At 40.4% G+C, this 13,245-nt stretch overlaps 1 pseudogene; it reads left to right on the top strand.

Annotated features, from left to right (window-relative positions):
* Positions 1-12,352, top strand: part of LOC139439977 (large ribosomal subunit protein uL23-like) — a 36,991-nt pseudogene extending 24,639 nt beyond the window's left edge.
* Positions 12,353-13,245: the final 893 nt, after the last annotated feature.

The following is a 13,245-nucleotide window of genomic DNA, read 5'->3' as shown; positions in this document are numbered from 1 at the left end:
AAGATCAGGGTGGGAAGAGTACCAGGTGAGTACGCTCATGCCATGGCCGAAACCCAAGGCCCAGCTGGAGTGGAGTGAGGAATGGGACAAAAGCTAGGCTTGGGTTATAATAGATCTATAAGTTGCTCTTGAATACCCTCCCCTTTCTTTCCACTTTTACAGCCTCTACTCATGCTTCTAGGTCCAATCTGAGTCCAATCTCCTATATCACTTTTTCCAGGAAATCTCCCTTTTTTCACTCATGATTTTGACCTTACAGTTTGACTCTTTGATCAAGGACTGGCTTGAGGTGGTTCACAGCCCTAAGCAGTTCCCATGCACAGTAAATAAGCTCTGTGTTAAATTAAAGACGGCCACAGATTCCCCTCCCTTTGACAGTTGGGGCCTATCCTCATCCCCTTGAATTTGGAGACATGCCGAGACTCTGTGTCCAATGCTGAACAGTAGAAGTGACGCTGGGCCAATTTCTGAGCCCAGGCTGTAAGAGACTGGCAGTCTCCACTTCCTGCCTCTTGGAATGCCAGATATGGGGGAAGCCAGGCACCAAGTAAGAAGTAGAAAGAGAGATGCCGAAATCCTCCTGGCAGGTCCACTCAGACCAACCTAGAAGTAAACATGAATGAAGGTGCCATATCAGACGTCCCAGCTCTGGCATATGCCCCGTGAAGAAGAACCAAGTCCTAGACCAGATCTCATTGAACTATCCCAGCCATCCCAACGGCTCCAGCCATCCCAACGGCTGAGCCAGCCCAGCTGAAGTCCAGGCATCAGAAAAAGAACACATCGCCCAGGTGAGTCCTGTCCCAATTCCTGACCCATAAAATCATGAGATATAATAAAATCAGTACCCATCCATCAGCTATGGGGGATCTAAGTCGCCTCTCGATTTAGAGGTGGAGCGGACATTGCCATCCCAGGGACCTCAGGATGGAGGAATAAACTATTGATTAGAGTGGACTTACTGGTATTCTACCATAGAATTATTGTGACTCTAGCAATGGAAGAAATTGTATCATTGATGTGGGGAAAGTGGCCACAGTAGTTGCTGAGGGCAGGGAGAGGGAAGAAGAGATGTGATGTGGGGGCATTTTCAGGACTTGGAATTGTCCTAAATGATATTGCAGGGACAGATGCAGGACATTATATATCCTGCCATAACCCACTGAATGGACTGGGAGAGAGTGTAAACTACAACATAATCTATAATCCATGCATGTAGCAGTGCTCCAAAATGCACTCGTCAAATGCAATGAATGTACCACACTGATGAAAGAGGTGGTTGATATGGGAGGAGTGTAGAGTGGGGAGTGGGGTATATGGGAACCTCTCATATTTTTTAATGTAATGTTCTGTGTGATCTATGTATCTTTTAAAAATAAGATAATACAGATAAAAAGATTAAAAAGATAATAAAAAAGGGCAAAATCAGCATTTTTCTAAACCACAAGATTTTGTGGTCATTTATTTTTCAGCAAGAGATAACCAGAACAGGTTCCTTGGGGCCAGAGGCTGGAGCTTTTAGCTTCTCAAATTTTGCTGTGCATTCAATTTACCCTATGCATCTTTTATTTATTTTATTTTATTTTATTTTATTTTATTTATTTTTTAAAAGAATGTTTAAATTACATCAATGTTACATAAAAAATATAGAGGATTCCCATATGCCCCACTCCCTCCCCGTCCCACACTTTCCCATATTAGCAACATCCTTCATCAGCATGGTACATTTGTTACAATTAATGAACACATATTGAAGCATCTTTTATTTTTTAAAAAATTTTATTGTGGTAACATATATACAATGTAAAATTTCCCCTATTAACACTTTCAAATATAAAATGCAGTGATATTAAGTATATTTGCAATATTGTGCTGGGATCACCATCCATTACTAAAACTTTCTCATCACTCAGAACAGAAACTCTGTACCTGTTAGGCAATAACTCCCCATTCCTCGCCTTCCCCGACTCCACACCCCCTCCCGGCCCCTGGTGACCTATAATCTGCTTTCTGTCTTTACGAATTTGTTTTTTCTCAATATTTCATATAAGTGAGGTCATACAATATTTGTCCTTTCGTGTCCAGCCTATTTCACTCAACATGATATCTTCAAGGTCCACCCACATTGTAGCATGCATTAGCATGTCATTCCTTTTTAGGGCTAATACCTTAACAGTCCTTTTAAAAGGCAATTTTTGATTCGTTAGCTCTGGGGTGTACTTCTAACAAGCTCTCAGGTGATGATGATCTTGCTGCTGCAGGGGTTACCCTGAGAAGCAAAGTATAGCGAGGAGCCAAGTACGCCTCAGTGTGCTGTTCAGGGCACATCGGAGGCACCTTTCTGCAACTTGTGGAAGGGGTCTCACTTCTGAATAATTACATGAATAGCCTAATAAATTGAAAAGCATTTGACTTACAGCAGACTTTCTCAAAGTGTGGTGTCTAGAACCATCTGCATTCGCATTGCCTGGATCTGTTAAAAAATGTAACTACATGCCAGTCGTACTGAATCAGAATGGGAGGCACAGCGATAACCAGATTGAACAAGATCCCCAAGCAATTTAACATTTGAGAACTACTGACATCTTAGAAAGGGGGCTGAATGAAGAGACGAATTGGGTTTTAGCCACTGATTAGCAGCAAGCAAATCACTCCACCTGAGTCTTAGTTTCTATATTTATCAAGTTTAAATGGGGGATGGGTTACTGAAATATATGATTTCTATCTTTGATGCAGTTTCCACGCCAGGCCTATTTACCCCCTCACTGTCTTGTCCTGTACCTGAAGCTTTAGGAGTACCCACACTCTGCCCCAAAGATGACAGCGATCTATAGTACCAAACGATCTTCACCGTTTTCTTCATTGGCTCATAATGCAGGAAATGCTATTCCATTTTCTAAAGCAAATATTAGTGTCAAGGCCGATGTCTCCTCAGAATAGCATATACCTGCATTCCATACTATAATGAAACTTAAATCATTTCTTAAATTATATGTTTTAAATGGTAATTGTGCAGCCTTTAAAGTTTCCTCTTGCCTTGAGCACCATTGGGTAAATGTATTCATGATTGAATTAGCAGACCTTTGATTTTAAAAGGACTTTTCAGTGATCTTTTATGGTAGATTAAAAAGCAATTTACTAATTTACAGTTCATAGGAATTCCTTGCCCTCTTTGAGTTTTGTAAATCAATTCTGTACTAATAAATGTTACTATAGCTCCAAGTGTTTCATTTGGGGGCAGCTGGTGTCAAAAACAACCCTAAACTCACAATTACAAAATCAATGAAACTGTATTTTGTGAGTTTTTCTTTGTTCCAGCAAAAGCCCTTCTCAGGAATCCCTTAATTTGCAGCTGTCAACTTAGGGGGCAGGTTTAGCCAGCAGGGCCAGGAAGTACCACCTTGATTGCATGTGCATTTTTTTTTCTTCAAATCTGCTCTCTTTATTAAAGTGAGTAATCATGGTTGAAAAATGATTAGAAAAGGGGATCACTTCCTTAGGATTCTTCCTCCTGAACTTGTTCTCTTGGGAGACTAGTTCCATACTAGAGACCCCTATTGCAAAAAATATGTAATGATGATGATGATGAGGAGGAGGAGGAGGAGGAGCATGGCTAATACAGGTAGAGAGCTTACTATGTGCCAACTAACTCTTAGTTTATTTAATCCTCACACCAATCCTATGAAATTCACACTGTTAACATTTTCATTTTCCAGCCGAAGAAACATGAGGAATAGATTAAATAAGTTACCTAGAAGTAGTAAATGGTGGAACTGAGATTTGAACTCAAAGATCCTGGCTCCAGCACTTGTGCTCTAAGTGGTATATTACGCTATAATAGTTTTATCCCTCTGGGCAAATGGACGCCTATACGAACCTCTCATTTTCAACCTGGTGACTGGTTTTCCAAAAGGAGGTATCTGTTATTCATACTGGGGACAGATAGAAGTCAGAGAGAAAGCTTTAAAATTCCATGCACTTGGAAGAAATACCTGACAACTTGTGCGTGTTTCTTTTTATCCTCTCAAATTCAACTATATCTCCGCCTTTGACAAAAAAAGAGTCCTGACAACTCAAATCTGTTTCAAGTGGAACTGAAAGGTTCAAGCCACTGGCGGAGAGTTGAGCGCTTTTCCTTGGAAGGTTCTTGGGAATGAGTCTGCCTTGTTTGGAGGTGGTTTCTGGCACAGTTCCTTGGGAGGGAGATGGCTGATAAAAGCTGGTGCTGGATTTGCCTCCCCTTGAGTAGTACAGCTGGGGCTGGCGCTGAAGAAAAAGTTTTCTCCTGGCTGTTCTCAGGGTTTTGCCAATGTGGAGGGAATTTGGATTAGGATAGAAAAATAGAAGAGGCTAAGAAATATGCATCTGGACTGTAATCCTTTGAAGAAAACTCCTCGGCAGGCTGGAGAAGAGGAGGAGCCACTCAGCCCAAATGTGAACATCCACATTTCATGGGCCAAGCAAACCCAGACACTATCCAAAGTTGTTCATCCAGAACCTTTGAAAAATTTACAGTCCTTTTAAATTGGGGAGGAATAAAGAGCCAGATGCATACTTAAATATTAATGCTTCTCTTTTCTAGGTCTTTCAACTGAGCATGTTGTTGAAAGATGAAATGCTGGTTCCAAAGGCAGTTGTTTCAAACTTGCTCGGTCAAAGCTAGTTACAGAAATACTTAGAAATTGGGGTTCAGATTTCACAACCTACTGTCATCCCTCATTTTTCTAGTTCATTTTTCTCTGAACTTTTGCATTTTTTTTTTTTTTTTTAACTCCTCCTGACATGGTATGGAAGGTCAGGAGGCAAATCAACACCTGCCTTTCCTATGGCAGTTGAGCAGAGTTTTGGGAGGGAGAGGCTGGCCGGACATCAGACATAGGGCCAGCGACCAGGGCTGGCGACCTGGCAGAAACCTGATTCTTAAAGATGTCAGAGCCACATGAGGGCCCTACCTCCAGGGCTTTTCCTCTGCAGCGACATGTCACCCAGACCCCTGGCACCTCCCTCACTTATATTTATCTGTAAGTCCTGGCCAGTCCAGGTGGCCAAGCCCTGTGGAGCTAGGGTAGGATTTAGGATTCGGGAATAGGATTCACCCCACCCCTGCCCCACAGTTATCCCTAGACTCGAAGGTGTTAGCCATAAATTGTCACCAGAAGCAGGACTGGGGAAGGGGGCAGAGACGTGACTGCCTTAGAATTGATGCAAATAATTCCCTTTCCATTTTTCAAGAAGCAAAAACAAACAAACAAAAACCAGGAGTCTGGACTCAGATTTGTGTCTTTCATTAGATTTGAGATTATTACTGTATTTCTGTCCCCATTGTTCCTATGTCATTGCCAGAGAGAACAAATTGAAATACCTCCTCCTTTTTGCCTGTGACTTTGTTTCCCCCTTTTTCTTTTAAAAGTCTACTCCTGCATAAACTGCATTGACCTTTCCTCTACCCCTTCTTACCTCTTCTCCCATTTTCTCATTCCCTTCTTTCTGATATCTCCTTCTCCTTTGTCAGTCTGCTCTCCCCAAGCCCTCCTCTCCATGTCCTTGCTTTTATTCCGTATTTTCACAAATTAACATATTATAAGCATTAACCAGCAGCAGCCTAGACAAGAGATGCAGTTGCAGGAGGGAGAGGAAGACTTACGGCCAAATTTAACTAATGCTCATTGCCAGCCCTGCGTCCTGTGGCATTTGCCACAACTGTGAGATTGCAGTAAACAAGGAGCAGTACTTATGTATCTAACCTTTTCTCAATTGGTGCTGAAGACATGAATTGAATGTTGAACAGTCATACCATGCTGTCACTTTCTAAATTTGCTACATATCCTTTCAAAAGAGAATTGAGGGAAGCCCAGATAGGGGATAGGCAAGGGAGTAATAATATAGCAGGAAAATAGTAATCTCTTTATTGAAAGAAATATATCATCCTGGTAATCCAGTAATGAAGTGACCTCAAAATGAGGCATTCATTTTCTAAGAATTAGCCTCAAATATGTGTGTGCATGTGTGTGTGTATATATATATATAAAACATAACCCACAACTATGGGGAAAAAAAGTACTTTTCTAAAACCTCCTATTTAAAAAAGAGCGATGGTGAGAATGGTGAGAAGAAAGGTTGTTGAAAGGAAGATTAAAAACACAGTCTTTTGGGAAGCAGATTTGGTCCAATGGATAGGGCGTCTGCCTACCACATGGAAGGTCCAAGGTTCAAACCCCGGGCCTCCTTGACCCGTGTGGAGCTGGCCCATACGCAGTGCTGCTGTGCACAAGGAGTGCCATGCCATGCAGGGGTGTCCCCCACGTAGGGGAGCCCCATGTGCAAGGAGTGAGCTGCGTAAGGATAGCTGCCCAGGGTGAAAAAAGTGCAGCCTGCCCCAGAGTGGTGCTGCACACACGGAGAGCTGACGCAGCAAGATGACGCAACAAAAAGAGACACAGATTTCCTGTGCCGCTGACAAGAATACAGGTGGACACAGAAGAACACACAGTGAATGGACACAGAGAGCAGACAACTGGGGGGAGGGGGGGAAGGGAAGAAAAATAAATAAAAAATAAACCTTAAAAAAAAAAGAAAGGAAAAACACAGCCTTGATATTATCACCGCCTTGCTAGCAGCTACAAGTTCTCTGTAAGTCAACAGCATTCATTAAGCCGGTACTCCCTTCAGAATCTGAGGGCACTCAGTACTTGAAGGAATTACTGTAGCCACAGAATATAGCCATATTCTAAACTTTTATAGCAACTAGCCTAGTGATAAGCAGTAAATATAACATACATTGGGCTCTTACTATATGCCAGGCACTGTGTTAATGTTTATTCACATTTATCTTTTTTTTTTTTAAAGATTTATTTTTATTTATTTAATTCCCCTCCCCTCCCCCGGTTGTCTGTTTTTTTCCTGTGTCTTTTTGCTGCGTCTTGTTTCTTTGTCCGCTTCTGTTGTCGTCAGCGGCACGGGAAGTGTGGGCGGCGCCATTCCTCGGCAGGCTGCTCCCTCCTTCGCGCTGGGCGGCTCTCCTTATGGGCGCACTCCTTGCGCGTGGGGCTCCCCTACGCGGGGGACACCCCTGCGTGGCACGACACTCCTTGCGCTCATTAGCACTGCGCATGGGCCAGCTCCACACGGGTCAAGGAGGCCCGGGGCTTGAACCGCGGACCTTCCAAGTGGTAGACAGACGCCCTAACCACTGGGCCAAAGCCCGTTTCCCACATTTATCTTATTTTATCCTCACAGCAGCTGTATGAGGAAGGAAAGATAATCACCCCATTTTACCCATGGGGAAGCAGAAGCTTAGGGAGGTTGAGTAAAGTGCCAAAGTCAAGAGCTGGCCACATACCTAGTTGTTCAATAAATGCTTTTAACATTGTTTTAGCCTTTCTTTCCCTCCCCCTCTCCCTTTCTTCCTTTCTTTCTTTGTAAAGGTATTCTAGGCCCAGTCCAGAAGTAAGCCATCTAGGATGGCAAGGCAGCTGTGCTCTTTGAGGAGCTGGTGGGCAGGTTGATTCTGTTGTCTTTAGCATGTCTTCCATCTCCAGTTCCAAAGCAGAGGATCTTGTTGATTCCAACAGAATTGAAGGGAAGTATATTTTTCTTTAAGGGGTTGATCAGAGGTGGAACTCTTTTACTCATATCCCATTGGCTCACACTTGGTCACATGATCCATATCTACCTTCAAGGGAAGCTGGAAAATTTAGTCTCTAGCTGAATAGCTATGATGGCATTGTGTACTTGTGTTTGTGAGGTGTTGGGGTATTCTCTGTTGCTAAAAGGAAGGGAGGAAACAGGGAGAGCAGGACATTAGCAGGGAACAAACCAACTACCAGACTGAACTTTAGCCTTTAAATTTAAAAAAGTTATCTACTGAATAGTGTAAACAAGATTTTGGAGGAGGTCTTTAAGGAATGTAGTCTATTTTCAAGCTATGTATAAGTGTCTATGAAATATTATTCAAGCAGGTCAAGGACTCCTGCTTGGACCTGATTCTAGCACTTACTAGCTGTGTGATCTTGGGTACATTCTTGATAATTAGTTTTTCTCAGCCTGTTTTCTCAACTGTAAATTTTTCTGAAAATACTTGCCTCAATTGTTGATTAAATGTAATATCCATAAAAAGAGCCTGGCACAGAGTATTTGCTCAAAATTGTAGCTTTGTTACTATTATTTTTATTACAGATACTTGAAAATCATAAAATTAAGTAGCTTTAAATGCATTCTGACAGTTAAAATAGTTTAAAAGTTAACATTAAAGTTTTAAAAATGACCCACCATCCTAATACCAACTGTCCCCATTTCCTCTCCCAATTAATTTAAAGTTATGAAGCTTTAAATATTTCATTAGAGACCTAGCTAACATTTTTAGTTCCAGAAAGTCAATATTAAATTCATCTTTTTTCTAAATCATTCTCACTTTTGCATTCTCATTTTTCTTAGCCATCAGGGGTAGCTTCTTGGTGTTTCAGAGCTCTCTGAAATATTCTTTCAATGACAGACTAAGCTCTCCTCATGGGATAAAATTCTTATGGTTTGAGTCAAAAGAAAAGTATAAATTCCAATCTAAATTCCTTTAAAAGTCATCCTATGATTTTGTCCACTGCCCATGTGTGTATGTTGGAAGACAGATTAATAGCCTCTCACATGGGAGGGAAATACATTCTGGTAAACTGCTTAAAGATGGCTGTAAGGTGAGATTTTTTGTTATGGTAGAATGAAGAGGTTAGGGAATTTTTTTCCCAAAAAACAAGGATGAAGTTGAACAGTCAGAAACAACATTTTCTAGGCTCTGGAAATTGTCCAAAGACAACAACAACAACAACAACAACAAATTGAGATGCATTTATTTATGAAAAATGTACTTTTTGGTATGAACAGTGAGATTCTGCAGCCATCTTGCCTAGGACTGTATTCATTCCCATTCTTTCTCAGCTCAATGTGTGAGAATTGTAGCGTTGCCAACACATTGCTGGCTCCAAACACCAGTAGCTCTGCTTTCAGATGGGGCAGGCTCAATTTGGGGTAAAGGTTAAAAACCTGTGGCGTTTGCCCATAAAAATAGGAGACTTGGCAGGAAATAAAAGAGGAAACCCATAACTCATTAGCCTGAGATTGAGGACCCAGTCCAAGTGAGCAATGAACCACCTAGAAATATAATAGGAGAACCTGGAAATGAAAGAGCCATAGAAAGCTAGATAAACTCTCTACTACACATCCATGACTGATTGGGAAATTACAGGCATGCATAGGACAGGGGACACCTGAGAGAACCCAATGAAAAGTGAAAGCCAAGGCAGACTTGAGAACAGACTCAGGTTTGATAACTTTTTTACAACCCACACAGAGATTCATCAGCAGAGGATGGTAGCCTTATAGGCTCAAGGTATTTGAACACAATATCTGACTAAATGATTGACTGACCACTGCACTACGCAGAATCAGGGGTTATCTCTAGAAAGCCATACTAAAAAAAATAAAAATACTCAGCAGTTATATTAGTGAATGTATACTAGGGAGGAGAAAGATTCTGCTATTTAAGTCCAGGCAAGTAAAAGAAATACTCAGGACAAAGTCTGAACCTAGAGTTCCTACAATATATTATTTAAAACATCTAGCCTTTAACAACAAAATGATGAGACATGCAAAGAAACAGGAAAGTGTAACATATTCAGTTTTTAAAAGTAAGCAATAAAACTGACTCTGAGAGACTTATATGATAGATTATTAATAAGTTATTAGTAATATATTTAAAAAGTAGAGAAAATTATGCTAAAGGGATTAAAGGAAATGTGGTGTAAGGACTCAACAAATAGAGATAACAATACAAGAAATAGAAACTATTAAAAATAAATGGAAAATCTAGAGTTGAAAAGTACAATAACTAAAATGAAAAAATACATTAGATGGGCTCAACAGCAGAGTTGGGATAGTTTAAGAAAAAAAAATCAGCAAAATTGAAGATAGATCAATGGAAATTCTCCAAAATGAAGAACCAAAGGAAGACTGAAGAAAAATGAACAAAGTCTCAGAGTCCTAAGGGACTACATCACACAAACCAACATATGTATAATGGAAATCCCAGAATGAGAGAAGAAAGAGGCAGAAAAAAAATATCAAAACTTCCCCAATTTTATGAAATGTTAATTTATAGAACAAATAATCTCAAAAAAACCTCAAGTAGGATAAATGCAGAGAGCTACACCTAGACATATTATAGTCAAACTCTAAGAGCCAAAGACAAAGAGAAAATCTTGAAAGGAGCAAGACAAACACAAATGATCATGAATTTATCAGGAATTTTATATTCAGCAAAATAAAGATATTCCAACTGAGCAAAACTGAGAGAATTTGTTGCTATAATTCCTGCCTTATATGTAATACTAAGGGAAGTCTTTTTTTTTTTTTTAAGATTTTTATTTATTTTATTTGTCTCCCCTTCCCCCCCTCCCAACCCCGGTTGTCTGTTCTCTGTGTCTATTTGCTGCAAGTCTTCTTTGTCCGCTTCTGTTGTTGTCAGCAGCACGGGAATCTGTGTTTCTTTTTGTTGCATCATCTTGTTGTGTCAGCTCTCTGTGTGTGTGGCACCATTCCCGGGCAGGCTGCACTTTCTTTCACACTGGGTGGCTCTCCTTACAGGGCGCACTCCTTGTGCGTGGGGCTCCCCTATGCGGAGGATGCCCCTGCGTGGCACAGCACTCCTTGCACGCATCAGCACTGTGCATGGGCTGGCTCCACACAGGCCAGGGTTTGAACCTTGGACCTCCCAAGTGGTAGACGGATGCCCTAACCACTGGGCCAAGACCGCCACTGGGAAGTCTTTTATCTCCATGTAAAAACATTAGATGACAAATAGAATCCATAAGAAAAAAAAAGAAGAGCATTGTAGATGCTAAATATAAAAAATTGCATAATTATTTATTTTTCTTTTTTCTTCCCTTAATTTCTTTAAAAGAATAAATTTGTATTAAACAAAAAATTATACACAGTATTCATAGGTTTATAACATAGAATAACACTATATATAACAATAATAGCATGAAGAGGGGGTAAATGGAGCAATATTGGAGAAAAGTTGCTCTATTTTACTGGAAATAAGTTAATACTAACCTGAAACAGATTGTGTTAAGTTAATGTGTATGTTATAATCCCTAGAGGGACTGCTTGGAAAATAACTAAAAGATATACACTTAAAAATCATAAGAAAAAATCAACAGAGGAACTAATAAGGTATTTGTTTAACTCAAAAGAAGGCAGGGCGGTGGACTTGGCCCAGTGGTTAGGGCGTCTGTCTACTGCATGGGAGGTCTGCAGTTCAAACCCCGGGCCTCCTTGACCCATGTGGAGCTGGCCCATGCGCAGTGCTGATGCGTGCAAGGAGTGCTGTGCCATGCAGGGGTGTCCCCTGTGTAGGGGAGTCCCACACGCCAGGAGTGTACCCCATAAGGAGAGCTACCCAGTGTGAAAGAAAGTGCAACCCGCCCAGGAATGGCACCACACACGGAGAGCTGACACAACTTGATGAAACACAGATTCCCGTGCCGCTGACAACAACAGAAGCAGACAAAGAAGATGCAGCAAATAGTCACAGAGAACAGACAACCGGGGGTGGGGGTGGGGAGATAAATAAATAAATAAATAAATCTTAAAAAAAAAAAAAAGAAGGCAGTAAAGGAGAAACAGAGGAACAAACAAGACATGATAAATATTGAAAATAAATAGCAAAAAATTAGAAGTAAACCTATATATATTAACAAATCCATTAAATGTAGATGGATTAAATACTCCAATCAAAAGGCAGGCCTTGCCAAATTCGATTCAAAGCAAGTTTCAACTATATGCTGTAAACAAGAGAAACTTTTTAGATTAAAAACACATGTAGGATTTTCAGGAAGGTGGTACCAAAAGCAAAGAATGAAGCCCCTGTCCCTCCCCAAACTGATGCCAAAGCAAAGGCTTTGAAATTCAAGAAGGCAGTACTGAGAGACATTTACAGCCACACACAAAAGAGAAGGTCTGCATATCACCCATCTTCCAGGAGGCCAAGATGCTGCATCTCAGAAGGCAACCCAAACAGAAGAGCACCCCTCAGAGACACAAGATTGACCCCTGTACCATCATCAAGTTCCCTCTAACCACTGGGCCAGCCATGAAGAAGATTGAAGACAACAACACACTTGTGTTCATTGTGGATATTAAGACCAACAAATACCAGATCAAACAGGCTGTAAAGAAGCTCTGTGACACTAATGTGGCCAAGGTGAACACCTTGATCATGTCTGATGGAGAGAATAAGGCATGTGTTTGACTGGCTATTGACTATGATGCTTTGGTTGTTGCCAGCAAAATTGGGATTATGTAAACTGAGTCCAACTGGCTAATTCTAAATATAAGGTTTTTGACCATAAAAAAGAAAAGGACAATAACATGCATAGGTTGAATGAAAATGGATGAAAAAAGATTTACCATATAAACAATAACTGTAAGAGAGCGGGAGTGACTATATTAATGTCAAACAAGATAGTCTTTAACATAGGAAATATTACTAGAAACAAAAAGAGAAATTTCATAAAAATAAAACAGTTAACATCAGGAAGACATAATAATTACAAATGTACATGTACCTAACCGCAAAGCACTGAAATACATGCAACAAAAACTGACTGAATTGAAAGGAAAAATAGACAATTCAACAATTATAGGACATTTCAATATTCTCCTCTCAGTAACTGATAGAACCACTAGACAGGAAATCTGTAATTAACTACCTATCAAGCACCTTGCTGTAACTGACATAAATAGTACATTCCATCTAAACACAGTAGAGTAGACATGCTTTTCAAGTGCATGTTGTATGTTCTCCAGGATGGACTCATATACTAGGCCATGAAACAAGTCTCAAGACATTTAAAGAGACTGGTAATTAAAAGGGCAAAATATTTGAATATGCATTTTCTCAAAGAATTATATGCAAATGGTTAAAAAGTGCATGAAAAGATCCTTGACATTATGAGTCATGAGGGAAGTGCAAATGTAATTCATCATTAGATAGTATTATGTATTCACTCAAACAGCTATACTAAAAAGACCAACTATACCAAGTGTTGGTGTGAATGTGGAGAAACTGGAAGCATGTATGAAGTTGCTTGTGGTAATGTACTATGATACAGCCACTTTGGAAACAGTGTAGCAATTTCTTTAAAAAGTTAAATATGTACTTACTTGCTGGATGACTCTAGCATTTCCACTTCTATG

Source organism: Dasypus novemcinctus, chromosome 2 (assembly GCF_030445035.2).
Source record: "Dasypus novemcinctus isolate mDasNov1 chromosome 2, mDasNov1.1.hap2, whole genome shotgun sequence".
NCBI classification, from domain to species: domain Eukaryota; kingdom Metazoa; phylum Chordata; class Mammalia; order Cingulata; family Dasypodidae; genus Dasypus; species Dasypus novemcinctus.
Note: the sequence above shows the minus strand (reverse complement) of the source record. Positions and strands in the feature narration are given on the sequence as shown.